This window comes from Dendrobates tinctorius, unplaced genomic scaffold (assembly GCF_039654945.1).
Source record: "Dendrobates tinctorius isolate UK_male_01 unplaced genomic scaffold, ASM3965494v1 ptg000351l, whole genome shotgun sequence".
Lineage (NCBI taxonomy): Eukaryota > Metazoa > Chordata > Amphibia > Anura > Dendrobatidae > Dendrobates > Dendrobates tinctorius.
In genome coordinates this window covers 1,558,173-1,577,253 of record NW_027362017.1, presented here as the reverse complement: position 1 = coordinate 1,577,253, position 19,081 = coordinate 1,558,173, and positions in this window count along the sequence as shown.

The window sequence follows — 19,081 nt, the reverse complement described above, 5'->3', positions numbered from 1 at the left end:
AAACTGGATCTACAAGATAGGTGTTATATTGCTGGGGACCCTATTGCTGAACCTAAGGGCCCCATTACACGTTTCAATGTCCCAGCGATCCCATCAACGATCCGACGTGGATGGGATTGCTGGGAAATAGTTAGCTGATCACTGTTGAGCTGTCACATAGACAGACTCACCAGAGATCAGGACCAGAGAGCAAGTTGGTATCCAGGGTAAACAGCGGGTAACTAAGAGCCACGTCGCTGATCATTGGTCTCTTGCTGTCACACGCATCGATGTGTGCTGCCCAGCGGGAGACCAACGACAGATTTATGGCCCAGACCATTAAGCAACGATTAACGATCAGCCAACTGATCGTTGATCGTTGCTACTTGTCACACTCAACAATGTCGTTTTGACATCGCTGCAACGTCACCAAACTGGTGACGTTGCAACGATAGCGTTCACAATATCGTTGTGTGTAACGGGGCCTTAAGAACGGGGCTCTTAATTGACTCTTTTGAATGGATGAATTCCATTGGGATAACTCAGAGCCACCTTTTTTAGGATCTGCAGAGGTCCCAGCGATGAGTGAGAAAATGCTAAATCCAGCTACAAAAGAGACATATTTTAAGATTTTTTTTTAACTGTCGTAACAAGAAACGAAATAATTCCATTCTCCATGGGTAACAGAAAGTTGCTTGCAAGCAGTAGAGGAAATAAAAGTATGAAACAGCAAAATCCGTGACCACATCCGCCCACTCAGGAGTGAAGATTGCATCTTCTATACTATTTCTTGTGTTTTGCATCATTGTGAGTAAATATGGTGTGTGAGAGCAACTGTGGGGTACGGCATTACAATGTTGTTATTGTTAGTGTTCAGTGCAGGAGAAGTAAAAATAGAAAATGATTCTTTGAATAGTTCCGGAAGAATCAACTAAAATGTCGATCCTGTGTCCATTAGTTCCACCATGATTATATGGAAATAAGAAAACAGTGTCTAGGGGTTTACAATACAGAACAAACATACAAAACAAGTATAACCAAACATTGCTAAGTGGATGACAGGTGCAGTGGGAGTGAAGACCCTGCCCCCCGAGGGCTTTCAATCTTCAAGGTGAAAGGGAAGGTTGGAGGAAACAGTAGGTGAGGGTGGAAGTTGCTGACAAGGCATTGTGCTGGCAGTCAGGTTATTGCAGGTTTTCTTGAGGTTTTTTTGAGGTTTTGTTTGAAGGCTTTGAGGATCGAGGAGAGGCTAATTGGCTGGGGTAGTGGATTTCAGAGTTGGAGGGAAGCATGGGAGAAATCTTGGAGACAGTTGGGTAAGAAAGAGAAAAGAGAAGAGCAGAGAAGATCTTATAAGTACAGGGGATCACATGTAAGGAGCTAGTAGGAGATTAGGTCAGAGATGTATGGAGTGACCAGATTATGGGTGGACCGTATTGTAACTCATTACGTGGGGGGCCAGTGAAGGGATTGTCTGTTACTCTTTCATGTTAATATTCGTTTGATTTTTTATATAATTAATGATACACTAGATGGTGGCCCGATTCTAACGCATCGGGTATTCTAGAATCTCTCTCTCTCTGTGCCGCAGATCTCCTGACGGTAGAGGGGCGTGTGTCATTTCTGTCGCTGATTGGTCGCGGCCGGCCGGGCGTGACCAATCAGTGACCCGGGATTTCCGTTACAGACAGACAGAATAAGATGAATATATAGTAGATGAATACAGCTTACTTTAATTTGCAAACTGCTGGTTAATATGTGATAAGGTAATCCTTGAAGCTGTTTTGTTTCCGACCCTACTTTACAACTTATGAAGCATGCCTAAATTTGTTTTTATTTGTGAGGCTGGTATTTCAGGGATGCTAATTAATTTATAATGTTCTCTTGTGTGAGAGAGGAGCGATAGAGCTGAGAACTGAAGGAATTGCATCGCTATCGAAAACAGTGGCTTCTTCTGGGTCATTAAGTGAAGGTATGGTAAAGAGCGGTGGAAGGGAGTCAAAGAGTGGGTAAATATCAAGGCATGAAAGGTTCCTGCCATTGGACACATCACCCGCTCCGTTTGATTTTCATGATCCAATGTAATGATCTTCTAAGACCTGGATCTTGGTATTACTCTAAGACTTGCAGTAACTCTCTTAGTTTGCTGTGCATAGTTCCAGTCTTGCCTATCTCAGTTACTTGTCTGTGATTTCCAGTAATCCCGTAACTACCTGCCTGCAGTTTCAAGCATCACTACTCCTTAGCTTCCTGAGGTTTACAGTATCGCTACCTACTTGTCTGCAATTTCCAATATCCTGGATATCTGTCTGTGGAGGACCTTACCTACTTCCCTGCAGTTTCCAGAATCATTATTTACCTGCCTGCAGTTTCAAGGTCATGTTCCTGGCTGTCTATGGCTTCAAGTTCCTGCTATCCACCTGCCTCCAGTTTTGAGTATCGCTACCTACTTGCCGGAGGTTTCCAGTATCAACCTGTCTGAGGTTTCCAGGACTTCTTCCTGGCTGTCTGAAGCTTCCAAGGTATTCAGGCTTTCTAGTATATCCAGAGTCCTGTCAGCTACCTGTTCCCGATTTTCTAGAACATCTTCCATGTGTCCTCTTGGGGTTTTATGGACGTCTTTCTGGTTGTGTGCAGCTTCCATGGTTTTAGACTTTTTTGTTACTCGGGAGCTTTGTCTGCCACCTGTCTGCATCTCCATGATGACTCCTGTTTGCTAATGTGCTTCTGTAACTTTGCAATCTGCCCGAGGTGTTCTGTAACTCTGCTATCTGTCTGTCGTTTCCAGGACTCTATTAAACTTCTAGTTTGCTTTCTACATGTCCGTGTTCCATGTGCCCCATCTGACTGCTACACTGACGCCCCTGGTGTGTGTTACACCTGCCAAAGTGGAAAACTTTCACAACATGGGGAGGAGGGAGAAGTTGAAGAAAAAAGAGAAGAGAATGTAAGTAGGTTGTGGTTCGATAGAGGAAGAAGTGAGTTGGAAAGGTTAAATAAGAAGCACAGGCGGATAAAGATGTGGTCTACTGTACTGTGTGTCCATTTTGTGGGTGGCCCTTAAGGACCTTGTTAGAGACCAAAAGAGGAAGTATCTGACAGAAGTTTGGGGACAGATGAGTATCAAGTATTAATCGAGGTGTTGACATAACCTATTGTAACTGTGGTGATATCAGTTGAGAGCAAGTATAGGAGCCAGGTAGCAAAGTGGTCAATAAGACAGTGGCAGCTCTTTATGGTCAATAGATAGATGATGGCCACCTTTAGGTTAGAGGGAGTATAGATGTGGACAGAATGTACTTCAAAGGAGGAGAGAGTGAGAAAAGGAAGAGATGGAAAAGGGCTGAAGAAGCAGTTATCTGCAAAGAGAAAAGAGAAAACCAGTTCATTGCCATGTTTTTTGATGGGATGTGGAGTAAGAGTAAGGTCAATATAGGAGTGTGCAGAGTGGGAGGCAGATGACAGATGTTAGAAGTAAGATGAAAATATTGATTTGATGTGAATTAAATTCAAGTCCAATTTTTAGGAATTTGCTGGACTTTGCGATTTTGAACAATATGCCATTTTCTCCCAGCAAATGGCCAAAAAGGAGCCCAGTCCTTTTACTCATTGCAAGGAGCTGCATCAGCCAGAAAAGAATAGCATGATATGACATTGGGGCATCAAAGTGGGTTTTCGTAAAATGCCTTATAGCTGGGTCGCCCTCCCAGGGCTGTGGGGTACTAGGTACAAGGCCGGTGTCAGGGGAATGTGTCACAGCAGCGGTAACCCGGTCCGTGGCCCTGGGCACCCAATATCAATGGTGGTGGTGTTAAAGGTGTTAGAGTTTATTGGTATAGTTAGGACCGCCACCAGTGGTATTTGTCAAGTGAGGTGTTAGCCAACGCTGTGTACAGATCCTCTGGGACTGATGGTGTGGTGCAGCAGAGATGGTATAGCTCCCCACAGGTGGAGCTGTAGTCCCAGTGCAGTGTAGGTGCAATGGATGAGGAGAGGCACAGGATGGTGTAGATGTTGTTACCCAGGTATAGCGAGGCGGGAATAACTGGAGGACACCAGAGTATGCGGTTCCAAAGCTTTACTCACTGTTTGCAGTTCACACCACTGCCTGCCTCCGTACTGTGTTCTCCAGGTCAGGGCTCCAGCCAACCTCCAGGCAGGACAGGACTCTCCCTTCCACACTCCGCCAATATGTACCTTCACTGAACGACTCCTCAAATGCGCCTTTAGGTGCGAAGCACTCCAGTACTTAGTTACCCTAGAATGCCTCTCTCTAGATGTTCCTAGTCTTTACTTGTATGACAGACAGCTGTAGCCTGCTTCGGGGACTCCTCTCCTGAGTCCCGGCTCTCTATCCGTTTCGCTGTTGTGTCCCAAGTCTATGGTGGGAGTAAGACGTTAGCGGCTCACTTCTCCTCCGGTATCTGTTGCCGGATATAAAGATCCAATCAACCTCGGGGGCCGGGCCCCGGCCTTTGCGCTGAGAACCTATAGGCAGGGTTCCTATCCAACCCACTCCTCCTCTCTGTTCTCCTGCTCCTTCATTCCGATCTGTTCTATCTCTCTCTTATGGAATCTGTAGTCTTCAGTCTACGTCTCTTTCTCCTTCTCTTCCTTCCCTGAGAAGCTCGTTCCACTAAGACCAGTCCTCAGCCTCTCCTGTCCGACTGCCTTCCTCCGCCTTGAGCTCCTCTCAGGCTGACCTGCTGTCAGCCTGCTCTCTTCTCTGGGTCTCTCCCCAGACCGACCCCTTCTGGGTCTCTCCCAGACTGACCTCTTCTGGGTCTCTCCCAGACTGATCTCTTCTGGGTCTCTCCCAGACTGACCTGAAATCCTACACTTTCCCTCTCTTTTATATCATCTAACTCCACCCGCCTCCCAGCACATCTCGTGTTACGAAGCAGGGTTCCACGAGGGGTGCTCTGCTAACCCCCAGCCTGTAGCTGTTAGGTGACCCCACTGAACTATCCTGTGTGTGGAATGCAGGTGTGGAGCGTGGTCAGGAGTTCCCACCTTACCTGGATGGTGGGGCACTACACCTTAGGAGAAGGTGCAGTGCCTCTGTGGCGACTGAAGCCTCAGGGGCGCCACATAGCTATCACACAGGACAAGAGAGTTGTGGATGTTCCGTGCTGGAGGTAGTTGAAAATGGTAAATCCAGGTCCACACAAAGAGGTTTTGCATTTTTGTATTATGTCAATGTGTTTTGAAATATACCCACTTCACCAGGACAAAAAGCTTTTCCTGTGTTTTTCTCTGGTCTGAGGACCCATGGATGTGCAGCAACTGGATTTGAACACAACCCCACCAGGTTAGCACAATCTTTCTTAATATTTAATTGACATCTGCATAAGACCCTATTGGGGGTTTTTTTCTGCTCCCTAGTTTACTGCATCATTGCAGTTATCACATCATGCAGTAGAGTTCAGCTAAGGAGGAGGCTCTATCATAGGCTGTATAAAACTGGAGGTAGGGAATGTAGCAGCCATTTTGGCAAGAGTATGAATAGTGAGAGGACATCATAACTCACAGCTTAGTCATCGAGATACATATAGTGTATGTGGAAGTCACTTTGGAGGCTGCGATTGCATTCAAAATCTTGATAGGGATTGCATAAAGTGCTAGGAGACCTCAGAGTGTTACACATACTGTAGCAATCAGGGCATTTGGAATGCTTGAAATTTGTCTCAAATTGATTTGCAGCATATCAATTTTTTTAACCAATTCTGTGAATTTCTATTTTGAATTTCACAAGATTTGCTCATTTTTAACTAGGATGTTTCATAACTGGGCAAAGAACATTACAGTTCAGCTTCTATAGCATGCATTTATACTGTAGCTACTGGTATTTGCTTATTAACGTCCACCAAGTCATAACTTTTTCCGGGTCGAGTCGGGTTTCATGAAACCTGACTTTATAAAAAGTCGGGTCGAACGAAATCGGCCGACTATAGGGAAAAGTCGGAGGCCGACTGAAACACGAAACCCAATGCAAGTCAATGGGGAAGCAAAGTCGGCAGGGAGTGGAGGACATTAAACACACCTACAGTGCCCATTTCAATGCCAACGACATCAATTCTTATTACTTAAGCTTGGCAACCTTAATTTACTTTATAATAATAGTTATAGATTGAAAACTGGGGGTTATTTTGCTAAAGTTGTGGGGGGGTAGGGCTGGCGCCAGGTTTTCGTGTGCCCTGGGCCAAGGAGTGTCAGTGCGCCCTTTTAACACATACCACAATTCATAATGCTCCGATACGGCACAGAAATATAGGTATAGTACAATGAAAAATACTTCACTGCTTACATGACATGACTGATATCTATTTTAAATTCTGCAAAAGCTCAAAAACCGGACAGTATATTACTCCGTACAGTATTATGGCCACCACCTAGTGCGCCATACAGAGTAATGAGGCCCATATATTTCTCCATACAGAATAATTGGTCCCATGTAATGTTCCATACAGTATGATGAGCTCCACATAATGCTACAGTATATATTGGTCACCATGGATGATCCTCCAGTGTGTTATGGGCCCAAATAATGCTCCAAATATAATAGGCCCCATTTCTAATGCTCCTGTGTATAATGGGCCCAGTAAATGCTGCTCCAGTGTCTGATGTCCCCCATTTGGAATGCTCCAGTATATGATGGGCCAAATGGATGTTGCTCCAGTGTATGATGGGCCCCATATATCATTCTCCAGTGTATATTGCTCTCCAAAAAATGCTCCCAACATTTACAAAAATTAAATACCTCTCCTCACTGGGCACTGCTCTACTCTGGACTCCCCAGCATTGCCATTTTAAAGCTCTCTGCACTTGTACTGTTTCGGTAGAGAGCATACAGACGTGATGTCATCGCGCTCTGTAACCTGAATGTCACTGTCAGGAAAGGCGGAAGACGTCAGGGCGGTGGAGCAGAGAGAGGTAAGTATTGCAAGTGCTGTGGCCCTGAGCAAGCATGGGGGTCCCACTCGTGGGTGACGGCACTGGCACAGGGTCCCTCATAGTACGACGGTATGTCTGACAGCGAGTGGGCCCTCCCACCATCAGAAACACTTTTGCGTACTATGAGGGGCCCTGTGCCACTGCCATTGCCCACGAGTAGGACCCCCCACCCGCTCAGGGAACCGGCACTTTCATCTGCACCTTCCTCTGTGTCACCGTGTAAGGTGGTATAGCATGCGGGAAGGGGCACCTGAGTTTCATCAGTGTCACATTCTGGCTCTGTAGAGTGCGAGGGGAATGTAGTGCTGTGGGTCAATGTACCAGCAGAATCATCTAGCAGTGGCTGTGCATCAGTGCACTCCATCTCCGATTCATGTTGGACTGGGGAATTCAGAATTTCACTTGCTAACACAGGCATAGCCTGTGAAAAGAGCTCCATGGAGTAATCTGAAGTGTGGGCTGCCGCATCCTTCACTTTTAGTGGGGGTGAAGGAGACAAGGAAAAGGGTGGTTCCTTACCAGAAACCTGCACTGATGACTCAGTGCTAGCATTTTTTTAAACTTCAGAAGAGGAGGCGATAGAGCTGTAGGCTTTTTCGGCAATGTAAGGCAAAACCAGTTCCTGATGCACCGGCTTTAAAAGCAGTTTACCGACTCCCAGAAAAGGGAGCCTTAAAGGCCTTCTTGTGCCGGCTGATGACGCAGGCTCAACACCTCCTGCCTTAGCTGCTATTGTGCTTTTGGCAATAGCAGCAGATGCACCACCACCACCATCAGTACCAGCTGTCCCCCCCACACCCACGTCCGCGGCCTCTTCCACCATACGTAATAATTTTTGTGAAAATGGACTAAAAATACCAGAAGATATATGGTACTGTTTCAGAAGCGGACAGCTCTATACAGTCTAGGGATAATTGTAAATCTCCGTATATATTTCATGAGTCAGACACAGATGGTCACAGGCTCAGTATGGATTAGACAATAATATAAAGATTTGCAAAAGGGTATAGTATCACTAGATACAAGGTATATATAGTATAGTTTAAATTTACTGAATCTCCGTATACATTTCAGGAGGAAAACACAGATGCTCTCAGGCCCAGTATGGATCCGACAACAATATAGAAAGTTGAGAAAGGGTACTATGGCGCCCCTGAGGGTACGGTCGCCACAGAGGTACTGCACCTCATCCAAAGGTGTGGTATGCCACCCTCAGGTAAGGAGGGATCACCACTCAGGACTCCTAACCCTGCACTCAACACACACACATGTTAGTCAGTGCTTTCTGGGTGTACCAGGCGGGAGGATGGCCTCATCACAGACTGACTAGGAAAGGGTGTTGGGGGTTAGTGTGGAAGGTAGGTACAGTGGGAGGAGCTTAGGTAGTGGAGTGATTGTGGGCATCCAATCAAAGAGAGCAAGCTGACAGTTGATGGGTGGAGCTAGTCTGAGGTAAATGGATCTTTCTAGAGAGTTGTCAGTCGGTGACAGGACAGAGTAAGAGCAGGATTGCTGTGAGAGGGCTGAGGGTCAGAGAAGAGAGAAAAATCTTGTCCAAGCTCCTAGACTGGAAGGAAGGGGTCCATAGGGCACGGGAAGTGCAATAAGCCACCTGTGAAGCCCATTTCTGGAGAAGGAAGGACCAGGCCTCGTTGGGGAAGGCGGCTCCTGAAGGTAGTGGAGAAATACAGAGCTCAGCTAGAAAGACGGAAGCTGAGGTAACTTTAAGTGCCTCAGTCGCAGCCACATTCAATACTCAAAAAGGCAGCAGTTGGAATAAAGGACCCCGGAGCATGACCCACGTCGCCCAGTGTGATCCATGGCTGTCGGCTTGGGACACTGTTTGCGAAGGCCCACGGCAGGAAGGACGGGAGAGATCAAAGCAGAGACATGGCCTAGAAAGGATACACAAGGAGGAGTCTTGAACAGGTGTTCCTGATATACCTTTGAGTTTGCCGGACCCCTCCCTCGGATGACACAGTACCAATCGGGTCATCTTTTGCACAAAACTTTTGAGGAAAAACTCAGAAACTGCACCCAACTGTGTCCTTAGTGGCTTTTACAACTCGCCTGCTACACACGCTACACTCACCATCACCGTCAATGGCTCACAAACACCATCTCAACTGCCCTGGGATACAGCTCTGCCCGTGGAGAGCTTCATGATCTTGTCTGCTTTAACACCGGCACAGAGGATCTGCATTGCAGCGTCAGTTACCCTAGCCAAGTACCATGGGTAGCGTCATGATCCCCCTTTTCCAAATTAATTATCATACCATCTTCCCCCTCATCTGAACTGTTATCTTCTTTATTGGACACCCAGGGCCACGGACCAGGTCGCAATCACCACCGTGACATAGTTCCCCCTTAAAAGAGCCTGAAAGGCCCGGTACTGAGTAACCCCCGGCCCTGCGTGGAATTTCATTTTAACACCAGATAACAGGGATATATTGTATAGTTTCAACATTATAAAACTATGTATATATTTGAGGAGGCAGACACAGAAGCTGTCATGGCCAGTATGGATTCGACAACAAACTAAAAAGTAGAAAAAGGGTACAGTATCACCAGATCAAAGGTATATATAGTATAGTTTCAACATTCAAAATCTCCGTATTTATTTCAGGAGGCAGATACAGACGCTCTGAGGCCCAGTATGGATTACACAACAATATAAAAAGCAGTAAAAGGGGAATGGATCCCAAGCGTACTGCTGTATACAGTGTTGGGGTCATTTGGCGATCTACATATATATTTCAAGACTAACACACAGCCTCTCACAGGCTCACACAATAATATAAAAAGAAGATCCGCAAAAAATAATCACACATGTGTGCCAATGTTCCAGGTGTCAATGATGCACTTTGAGTGGTGGGTGGAGGATGAATTTCGGGCACAAAGGGTACTGGATCAACAGATACAAGGTATATATAGTCTACTTAAAATACAAAAAAATCTCTGTATGTATTTCAGGAGGCAGACACATATGCTCACACGTTCAGTATGGATTTGACAATAATGTAACAAGTTGAAAAAGGGTACAGTATGACCAGATACAAGGTATATATAGTATAGTTTAAAGATTCTAAATCTCCGTAGACATTTCACGAGGCAGAAACAGACGCTCTCAGTCCCAGTATGCATTAGCCAAGAATATAAAAAGTATAAAAAGGTTACTGTATCACCAGATGCAAGGTACATATAGTATTGTTTAAACATTATAAATCTCCTTATTTTTTTCAGGAGGCAGACACAGACGCTCTCAAGGTCAGTATGGATTACACAATATAAAAAGCAGTAAAAGGGTAATGGATCAGAAGCGTACAGCTGCATACAGTGTTGGGGTAATTGTAAATCTCAGTAGATATTTCCAGAGTCAGAAATAGACTCTCACTGGCCCAGTATGGATTAGACCACTATATAAAAAGCAGTAAATGGGTAAGGTATCACAAGCGTACAGCTGTATATAGTGTTGGGTTAATCTTAAATCTACAAATATATTTCTGGAGTTACAGACAGACGTTCACAGGCTCAGTACGGATTACACAAGAATATAAAAACTTGAAAAAGGGTAATGTTTTACAATCGGTCAGCTGCATACAGTGTTGGTGTCATTTTAAATCTCCTTATATTTTACCAGAGTAAGACACAAACTCTCACAGGCTCAGTATGGATTACACCCGAATATAAAAATGAGAAAAAGGGAAATATATTCGAAACGTACACCAGTGTACAGTGTTGGTGTACTTTGAAATCTTGGCTTATATTTCAGTGTCAGTCTGCCAGTCCAGACTCTCCGCTAGAGGAAGGTAGATAAATAAAAGTACAGACGTAAAGTCGAGTGATTTTAGATGTTTTTGAATTTGTAATAACGGGAAAACCTCCCGGGAGAATTTGCAAAGGCGATGCTGACCCTCAATAACTTTAACTGTGGATACAGCTAAAACGCAAATTAGTGAAGAAAGCGTTGCTGTATCGCAGTTACGTCGATCCCATCTCCGTAACTCGTCTCCATCAAATTGTGATCACAGGGAGAGCTGTAGACATGGTCCTCACTGCCTATCATGATCTGTCTGGTCACTTTGGAGTGCAAAACACACAAGCCACAGGCCGCAGGGGATTCTATTGGATTGCTATGACAGGACACATTGGAAAATGGTGGCAGGAATGTCACACGTCTGTGACTATGAAAAATGTGAAAGGTGATCATAAAGCACCATTGCATCCGATTGGGAGTTGACGTCCATTACAAATGGTAGCCATTGACAATCTGAAGGTAGAGGCCAGCAGGACAGGACATAGCTACATCTTAACCATCATCGATCAGTACACCAAATTTGTAGTGGCCGTCCCTGTGACAGATTTAACTGGCCAGACTACACAGCGATGGAGCAGGGAGAGGTAAGTATTGCAAGTGCTGTGTCCCTGAGCAAGCAGGGGGGACTCACTCGTGGGCGCTGGTACTGGCACAGGGCCCTTCATAGTACGCCAGTGTGTCTGACGGCGAGCGGGCCCCCCCACCGTCAGAGACACTTTATTGTACTATGAGAGGCCCTGTGCCAGTGCCATCACCCAAGGGTGGGGCCACACACCTGTTCAGGGCAACAACACTTGGCCGGGTGCGGCAGGTGTTGACCCCAGGCCTGGGGTGAGGGGGCAGCCCATTTCGGGTGATTTAAAAAATGGCATATCTTGATGTGTAGGCTGGACTTTCAGCTGCTGCAAATGGAGGAATTGGAGAAGTCAGAGGAAGAGGAGGACAAAAGCGAGCCTTTTTTCTGGCAACCTATGTGTTATCAGGGGAGGGTGGGACAAAATATTTTGAAACCCATGCATGGTTCATTTTAATGAAGGTTAGATCATCAACATTTTTGGTCAACAGACGGGTCCTTTTTTCTGTCAGGATTGATCCAGCAGCACTGAAGACTCTTTCAGATAGCACACTACCAGCAGGGCAAGCGAGCTCATGTAAGGCATATTGTGCCAATTCAGACCATGTGTCCAGTTTTGAGGCCCAATAATCAAAGGGGAATGACCTGTGAGGGAGAACCTCGATATGGGAGGAGAAGTAGTTTATAACAATAGTTGACAACTCCTGTCTCCTGTCACTTGCAATTGATTCTGTATTAGCTGTCGTGTGCGTGGGACTTGAGAAATCAGACCACAACATGGTCAGGAAACCCCTGTCTCCAACGTCAGTTCGGCTGTGTGCACAACGAACACCTCTTCCATTTTGCCCACTACGGCTCGTGGGAGGACCAGCTCCACTGCTGTGTGCTGGGAATGCCTTAAACAACCTGTTTACCAGAGTTGCTTGTTTGTTAGCCAATATTAGCTCTAGGTTCTCCTGTGGCAGATGTTGTGTAATTTGCCTTTATAGCGTGGATCGAGGATGCTGGCCAACCAGTAGTCATCATTCCTCATCATTTTGGCAATGTGGGGGTCCCTTTTTAGGATCCGCAAGGCATAGTCACACCTGTGGGCCAATGTTCCAGGTGTCAATGCTGCACTGCCTCTGGTGGGTGGAGGAGCACTTTCTGGCAAATCCACATCCCTCCAGTCACGCACAAACCCTGTACCTGACCTTGGCACGCCCACATGTTCTCTTACCCCTGAGAAGCATCCTCCTCCCCAAAATAATCATCCCCCTCATCCTCCTCCTCATCTTCCTCTTCTTCCTCCACCTCGTCCACGACAGTTCCCTGACCAGACAATGGCTGACTGTCATCAAGGCTTCCCTCCTCCTCTTCCTGTTGCTTCTCAGCTGCAGATACCTGATCCTTGATGTGCGTCAAAGTTTGCATGAGCAGACGCATAAGTGGTATGCTCATGCTTATGATGGCATTGGGTCGGCCTCGCACACCCAGGGCAGCGGGGTACTCGGTACCGGGCCGGTGTCAAGGCGGGAATGTGTCACAGCAGCGGTGATCCGGTCCGTGACCCTGGGCACCCAATATCAATGGCGGTGATGTTAATGGTATTAAAATTTATATGAATAGTTCGTGACGCCACCCGTGGTGTTTGGCAAGTAAGATGGTAAGCCAACGCTGCACGCAGATCCGCTGGGACTGATGGTGTGGTGCAGCAGAGATGGTATAGCTCCCCACAGGTGGAGCTGTAGTCCCAGGGCAGTGTAGGTGCAGTGGATGAGGAGAGGCGCAGAATGGTATGGAGGATGGTGCCCAGGTGTAGTGGTGCGTGAATAACTGGAGGACACCCGAGTATGCGGTTCCAAAGCTTTACTCACTGTTTGCAGTTCACACAACTGCCTGCCTCCGTACTGTGTTCTCCGGGTCAGGGCTCCAGCCAACCTCCAGGCAGGATAGGATTCTCCCTTCCACACTCCGCCAACATGTACTTTACTGACCGACTCCTCCAATGCGCCTTTAGGTGCGAAGCACTCCAAGTACTTAGTTACCCTTGCTGTTGTGTCCCAAGTCTATGATGGGAGCCAGGCGTTAGCGGCTCACTACTCCTCCGGTGTCTGTTTGCCGGACATAAAGATCCAATCAACCTTGGGGACCGGGCCCAGGCCTTTGCGCTCTCTGGACTTTAAGGGTTCTCTCTCTTTCTCAACCTGCTTCCCACCGTCCTTCTATTCTCCTTCGTTCCGATCTGTTCTATCTCTCTCTTATGGAATCTGTAGTCTCTGCCCTACATCTCTTTCTCCTTCTCTTCCTTCCTTAGGGAGCTCGTTCCACTAAGACCAGTCCTCAGCCTCTCCTGACTGACTGCCTTCCTCCGCCTTGAGCTCCTCTCAGGCTTACCTGCTGTCAGCCTGCTCTCTCTCCCTCAGACCCTCGTCTGACTGACCCTCTGTCAGACTGACCTGAAATCCTACATCTTCCCTCTCTTTTATATCTAACTCCACCCGCCTCCCCAGCACCTCTCGTGTTGCGAAGCCAGGGACCACAAAAGGCACCCTATGACCTTTCCAGCTTAAAGCATGGATGGGTCCCTGCTGAACTATCCTGTGTGTGGGGTGCAGGTGTTGGAATGTGGAAGGAGTTCCCACCTTACCTGGATGGTGGGGCACTACACCTTAGGAGAAGGTGCAGTACCTCTGTGGCGACTGAAGCCTCAGGGGCGCCACAGCATCATCTGCGCTTACCAGCCGTGTGCATTCCTCAAAACACTGAAGGACTTTGCAGAGGTCTTTCAGCTTTGACCACTGCACACCCAACAATTCCATGTCTGCCCTCAAACTGCCTGCCCGTGTATCCTCCCACAAATGCATTACAGCCTGCCTCTGTTCACACAGCCTCTCAACCATGTGCATGGTGGAGTTCCATCTTGCAGCAACGTCTATGATTAAGCGGTGCTTGGGGAGGTTGAGTGATCGTTGCAGCTTCTGCATACGACTGGAGTGGACGTTTGAGCGATGGATGTGCGAGCACAGTCTTCGCACCTTTTGGAGCAGGGTTGTTAACTCCGGATAATTATTTAGGAAGCACTGCACCACCAGGTTCAAGGTGAGAGCCAGGCAAGGTATTTCGTGTGAGTTTTGAAAGGGCTATGGCTGCCACACAATTCCACCCATTATCACTGACTACCTTGCCTGGCTCAAGATGTAGACTGCCCAGCCATGACTCAGTTTGTCGATGCAAGTACTCGGCCAGTACCTCCGTGGTGTGTCTACTGTCATCCAAACACATCATTTTTAAAACAGCCTGCTGCCGCTTACCACTAGCTGTTCAATAGTGGGACACCTTGTGTGCAACACTGACAGATGTGGATGGAGTGCTCGTGCGATTGCACTCTGCCGGCAAGCTTTCGCTTCTGGAGGAGGAGGAGGGTCGAATGCCTACACCCAACTGTTTCCTATACCGTGGGCTAGGCAGCACTGTTCCACTGCCGCTGTCCCCTGTGGAGCCTGCATTCACCACATTAACCCAGTGCGCAGTGATGGACACGTAACGGCCCTGGCCATGCCTACTGGTCCATGCATCTGTTGTGAGGTGCACCTTTCCACTCACTGATTGTTTTAGTGCATGGACAACGCGGTCTTTCACATGCCGGTGGAGGGCAGGAATGGCTTTTCGAGAAAAGAAGTGCCGACTGGGTAGGTCATAGAATGGGACAGCGTAGGCCATGAGCTCTCGGAAAGCTTCGTTTTCTACCAAACGGAAGGGCATCATCTCTAATGAGATCAGTTTGGCAATGTAGGTGTTCAAGGCCAGTGTATGCGGATGAGAGGATGAGTACTTTCTTGTCCTACTCAGAGTGTCTGGTAGGGTGAGCTGGACTTGAGAGCTGCATATGGGGGAACTAGCATTGGACATGTCAGACTGAGAAGGGGTTGAGGATGGTGAGGTTGTTGATGGCCTAGATTCAGTGTTTCCTCATGAAAATATTGTGTTTGCGTGACTGGTTTGGCCTAGCGACGACACCTCAACATTTCTTGATGTTGGTGTGCTTAGCGGTAGCCTTGCAGTGGGGAAAGTGATGGAGCATTGCCAGCTAACTTGAGTCGGAGCAGGTGCACATGTGCTACCTGAGCCTTTGTAGTCCACGCTTGCAAGTGCATGTTGGTTAAATGTCTAAGCATGTAACTTGCATTCAAATTTATTAGATTTTTACCTCTGCTAAAGGTCCTTCGGCACTTCTTACAGATAACCTTTGCGTCATCAGTAGGATTTTGTTCAAAAAAGTGCCACACTGCACTCTTCCTACTATGGTGCAAATTTTCAGGGCTTGCATGCTGTGCTAATTTTACCATCTGGCCAAGCTAGTTTTCTTGCCAAGTTTTTTGACAGCTACGGGCCTGCCGGATAACCGCTGCTGCGATGACGATGCCTTCTGCGGATCCTTCTCCTGTTCTGACCTATTGTCACCAGCACCCTCTTCCCCCAATGGATGCCAATCCGGGTCAACACCTGGGTCATCCATGACCTCATCTTCAATGTCATCTGCACCTTCCTCTGTACCTTCCTCTGTGTCACCGTGTAAGGTGGTATAGTATGCGGGAAGGGGCACCTGAGTTTCATCAGGGTCTGATTCGGGCTCAGTAGACTGCGAGGGCAATGTAGTGCTGTGGGTGAATGTACCAGCAGATTCGTCTAGCAGTGGCTGTGCATCAGTGCACTCCTTGTCAGATTCATCTTGGACTGGGGAATTCAGGATTTGACTTGATAACCCAAGAATGGTGTGGGAATAGAGCTCCATGGAGTAATCTGAAGTGTGTGCTGCAGCATCCTTCACTTTTGGTGTGGGTGAAGGACACAACGAAAGGTGTTGTTACTGACCAGAGGCCTGCACTGACGACTCTGTGCTTGCAGTTTTTGTAACTTCAGAAGAGGAGGCAATAGAGCTGGAGGCTGTTTTGGCAATGTAAGGCAAAACCAGTTCCTGATGTTCCGGCTTTAAAAGCGGTTTACCTACTCCCAGAAAAGGGAACCTTAAAGGCCTTCTTGTGCCAGACGATGACGCAGGCTCAAGCTATTGTGCTTTTGTCAGAACCAGCCGATGAACCACCACCACCATCAGTAGCAGCTGCCCCACCCCCACCCACGTCCGCGGCCTCTTCCACCAGACTTCTTCATGTTTGGGAAAATGTACCAAAAATACCAGCAGAGAAATGGTACTGTATGAGTAGCGTACAGCTGTTTAAGGTGTATGTAAGAAGTGAAATCTCCGTATATATTGTGTGAGTCACAGATGCCCACCCAGTATGTATTTCACCATAATCCAACAAGCAGATATACGGTACTGTATCAGAGGTGTACAGCTATATACGCTGTTGGTGAAACTGTCAATCTCCGTATATGTATTTACGGCATGTCACACACACACGCTGACTCTGTGTAGATGTGACAGTAATAAGAACTCCAGCTATCCAATACTGTTTGACAATTGGATTGCTCAATATGGTGTATAAATAAAATGGAAATGTCCATATATGTATTTATGGAGTGTCACACACACATGATGACTCTGTGTCGATGTGACAGTAATAAGAATACTAGATATCCGATACTGTTTGAGAATCGGACACCTCTATACAGTGTATGTATGGAAAAATGTTAATCTCCGTGTATTTTTTTTATGGAGTCACACACATATAGCGTGTATTTGTCTGTGATACCAGCTGATACACGGTAGTGTGTGAGGAGCGTACACCTCTATACGGCGTGTGAAAAAATGTACGCTCAGTATCTACTGTGCAGAAAAAAAGGAATAAAAGGATTTTTGCTTTTAAAAAAGCAGTCTGCACAGCATTGTGCAAACAGCAATGCAGCTATCAGGGAGCCTTATAAGGCAGTCTAATAACCAACAGAGCTGCTGCACACAAATATATCCTCTCCTGTCACTGCACACTATACAGTTGTGTTTTACAGTGATATTCGCTATCAGCACAAGCAATTTTTTTTACTTTTTCCCTGCCTAAACACTCTCCCTATTGAGAACAATCAGCAGCAACCTCTCCCTATGCTAAGATCGGCAGAAGTAAGATGGCGGTCGGCGTTCATGGCCTTTTATAGGCACTGTGACGCCACAGAAAGCCAGCCAATCACTTGCATGCCCTTCTCTAACATGGTGGGGCTGCTGCTGACGTAATCGCGTTGCCCACAGTGTGCGTCCTTCATGATTGGCTGAAAATAGGCGCTGGAAGGATTGTGGAAAACGTGACTTTGGCTCTCAAGTCGACCTCACGCTATGGTCGGGTTTCGATCGGCGACTTTAGCAAAAGTTGGCGGATTCTGAATTTGGCTGACCCGTTTCACTCAACTCTAGTCATAACTAATTGGACATAAATACTCCAGGATGATGACACGACAATGAACTGGAAGTTGTAAAGGACTTCAGCCTACTCAGAGCGATGATCACTCAAGATGCAGCAATGACAATGAGAATAGGTATGGGCAAATCAATAATGAAGTCACTGGATAAGGTCTTCAAATCAAGGAACATTTCACTAGTAATGAAGGCAAGGCTCGTACAAAGTCTGGCATTTTCTATGGTAACATATGGATGATTAACCTGGACGATAAAGAAACAAGACAGAAAAAGAATCGACACCTTCAAAATGTGGTGCTGGAGAAGGACATTATCAATACCATGGATAGTAGGAAGAACAAACAAATCAATTATGAACAAATCAAGCCAGACATGTCATCTGGAAGGAAGGATCACCAAGCTATGACTTGTCTTCATATTAAGAGAGCAATCACTGGAGAAATACATCATGGTTGGAAAAATAGAAGGAACAAGGCAAAGAGGAAGACAAGCAATCTGGTGACTTGATACTATCTAGATAACAGTGGAGAAGACTATGGTGGACCAAGCTAGCCTTGCACAAGATTGATCTTCCTACAGAGCATTCATCCATCAAATCACCATGGCTCGAGATTGAATCAGAGGTCGACAAAAAGAGATGAGCTAAGCCATGGATGTTTGGGTTAGAGGTTTTTGGCATAGAACACACAGAGGCTTTTTGGCACAGAACACAGAGTCATTTTGGCACAGAAAACACAGGCTTTTGGCACAGAATACACAGAGGCTTTTTAGCACAGAATACACAGAGTCTTTTTGGCACCGAACACACAGAGGCTTTTGGCACAGAATACACAGAGGCTTTTTGGCACAGAACACACAGAGGCTTTTTGGCACAGAACACACAGAGGCTTTTTGGCACAGTACACACAGAGACTTTTTGGCACAATACTCCCAGAGGCGGGGTTGCAGAAGCTTGAAGGCAAAATAATTTTTTTAGGCACAGCTACAACTTGTACAGATGCAGCAGTAGAGTACAATTTTTTTTAGACACACTACTCACAAAAAGACGCATGCAGAGTAGAGAATCTTTTTAGAAACACTACTCATAAAGACACTGCGGCAGAATAAAATTCTTTTGTCAGCTCACAAATGGGAAAGAGATGGCTACAGAGTACAATTATTTTTTATACACATTACTCATATAGACACAGCGGTACAGTAAAAAAAAGTAAAAAAAAAATACCTATAAATGGCAACGAGACGACCAATGCCAATTATTTTTTCCCCAGACTATTAGAAAACACCCAACGGCTTAAAGTAACAGTACTACCATAGGCAGAGGGATGCATAACACACACAGTGGCTTAAAGGACGTTACTCCCACAGATAGGAGGTGCAGAGTACACACATTTTCTTAAAGAACAGTACTACC